The following is a 3,217-nucleotide window of genomic DNA, read 5'->3' on the forward strand; positions in this document are numbered from 1 at the left end:
ATGATGAAACCGGTTTCATACATGGTGAAATTGGTGCATAAAGTAAGTCAAAATGATTATGAAATGGGTGCATGAGAAAATGGGTGCATATTGAAATGGGTGCGGCATGAAATGGTTGCATCATGAAATGGGTGCATGATGATATGGGTGCGTGAAGGAAGTGAAACCATTTCGAAAAAGATAAGAAAAACATGTGTAGTTAGCGAAAAGTGAAGCAATTTCATTATCAATAGCGTGAAATAACAAATGATTCATCAAACCATGCTGGCTGATGAAATGGGTGATTGATAAAAGTGAAACCATTTCATGGTTTCTAAGAAAATTTTGTGTAATTAGTGAACAATAAAACAATTTTATTATCAAAATGAAACGGATCAATCTACCAATAACATGAAAATGACAAATGTCTCATCTAGCATTACGTTGATTTGTGTATTGATGAAACTGTGAAACCATTTCGTTCATGAAATGTAGTAGTAATTTTTTTTATTATTCAAAATATTTTCATTATATTAAATTAATTGTAGTGTGTTTTATTTTTATTGTTGATCTATTTTAATGATGGATGTAATTTTATTTATAATATTTGAACATAAAATTAATATATTATTTTACAAATGATTTTGTTTCATTAATATTACGATATACATGATATGGTTGCCATTCATAAAAAAATTATTCATGAAACTGGTTTCGTACATGGTAAAATTGGTGTAAGTAGTAAGTGAAAATGATTATGAAATGAGTGCATGATGAAATGGGTGGTGCATGAAATGGGTGCATCATGAAATGGGTGCATGATGAATAGGGTGCATGATGATATGGGTGATGTAATTTCATTATCAATAGCGTGAAATGACAAATGACTCATCAAACCATGCTGGCCGATGTAATGGGTGATTGAAGAAAGTGAAACCATTTCATGGTTTCTAAGAAAATTTTGTGTAATTAGTGAAAAGTGAAACAATTTCATTATCAATAGCGTGAAATGACAAATGACTCATTAAACTATGCTGGCCAATGTAATGGGTGATTGAAGAAAGTGAAACCATTTAATTGTTTCTAAGAAAATTTTGTGTAATTAGTGAACAATGAAACCATTTCATTATCAATAGCGTGAAATGACAAATGACTTATCAAACCATGCTGGCCGATGTTATGGGTGATTAAAGAAAGTGAAATCATTTCATGGTTTCTAAGAAAATTTTGTGTAATTAGTGAACAATGAAACCATTTCATTTGATGAAACTGTAAAACTATTTCGTTCATGAAATGTAGTAGTAATTTATAATTATTATTATTCAAAAGGTTTMATTATGTTAAATTGATTATAATGTATTTTATTTTTATTGTTGATCTATTTTAATGATGGATGTAATTTTATTTATAATATTTGAATATAAAATTAATATATTATTTTATAAATGATTTTGTTTCATTAATATCACGATATACATGATATTGTTGCCATTAATATTACCACTACCAAAGTTACCCTTTTGCCTTTATAGAGATTATAAAATAATTTTTTTTTAATTTCCTAATATAACCTAAACTAATCTTGACCATTGATCAAGAAAATAGATGGATGAGATTGATTTACATGGTTTACACAAATGAGGAAGGTTTTCATTTGATCACTCTCACATATATATATATATATATATATATATATATATATATATATATATATAGGGATCAATTGTAAATTACCCTCATTTGTAAAAACCTTACAAACCAATCTCATCTATCCATTTTCTTGATCAATGGTCAATTTGACCATTAGGGAAAAAAAAGTTTAATTTTTAATTAAAAAAAAGGAAAATTTGTCAAATCCCCAATATGATTACAGGCTGTGTAATCGATAGTTTCCTTTATTCAAAACCCTTTCATCGCTCTCATTCCGTTCAATCAGGAGGATATCGCTAATCGATCAAGGATTATACGCTTACCAAAATCGACCTGTGTGGAGTATATTGAAGAAAAATGGCGGGACACGATGGAGGTAACAATTTATATGAACAGTACAATGAAATCGACGACAATTTATAAGTTATGCTAGTTTCCTTGACAGGTAAGAGGCGATTCAGTGACCGAATAAGGGAGATGCATAGTTTCTCCAATTTACTAACAGTGCAGAGAAACCAGTTGAACTTGATGTTTAAGGGGTGGACATTGACTTCATTAATCAACAGATGAAGAAAAGGGGGAAGAATAATGTAAATCCGAACTCCAGAGGTAAGATTGCATTGTATACCTTTTTACTTGGAAACTGCATAATATATGATTTGGGACTAGTGAAATTAGAATTTGATGAAACCCTACGTTTATGGTATTCAATCTTTTATTTAAAATGTTTCACTGTTAAAATAGGTTCATATGTATGAAAAACAATAAACATATGTATGAAACTCCTGTTACTGTCATGCATCTTAAAAACAAGTTCATATGTATGAAACTTCTGTTACTGTCATGCATCTTAAGAACTTAGACATTAGGCAATTTGGACTATGTATTGGACTATTGCTTAAAACCCCTAACTGTCATCTTAAAAACAAGTTCATATGTATGAAACTTCTGTTACTGTCATGCATCTTAAGAACTTAGACATTAGGCATTTTGGACTATGTATTGGACTATTGCTTAAAACCCCTAACAGTCACTGTCATGCATCTTAAGAACTTAGACAGTAGGCAATTTGGACTATGTATTGCATTATATATATTTTTACTTGGAAACTGGCATAATATATGATTTGGGACTAGTGAAATTAGAAGTTGATGAAACCATACGTTTATGGTATTCAAGCTTGTATTTAAAATGTTTCACTGTTAAAACAAGTTCATATATATGATAAATAGTAAACATATGTATGAAACCCCTGTTACTGTCATGCATCTTAAAAACAAGTTCATATGTATGAAACTTCTGTTACTGTCATGTATCTTAAGAACTTAGACAGTAGGCAATTTGGACTATGTATTGCACTATGTATCTTTTTACTTGGAAACTGGCATAATATATGATTTGGACTAGTGAAATTAGAATTTGATGAAACCCTACGTTTATGGCAATATATATTATTTGGCATAATATAGGTTCATATGTATGAAACTTCTGTTACTGTCATGTATTTTAAAAACTTAGACATTAGGCAATTTGGACTATGTATTGAAACATGTATTGTTATATTGCTTAAACCCCCTTATTGTCAGCT

This window comes from Cynara cardunculus (assembly GCF_001531365.2).
Source record: "Cynara cardunculus var. scolymus isolate 2C chromosome LG 2, CcrdV1, whole genome shotgun sequence".
NCBI classification, from domain to species: domain Eukaryota; kingdom Viridiplantae; phylum Streptophyta; class Magnoliopsida; order Asterales; family Asteraceae; genus Cynara; species Cynara cardunculus.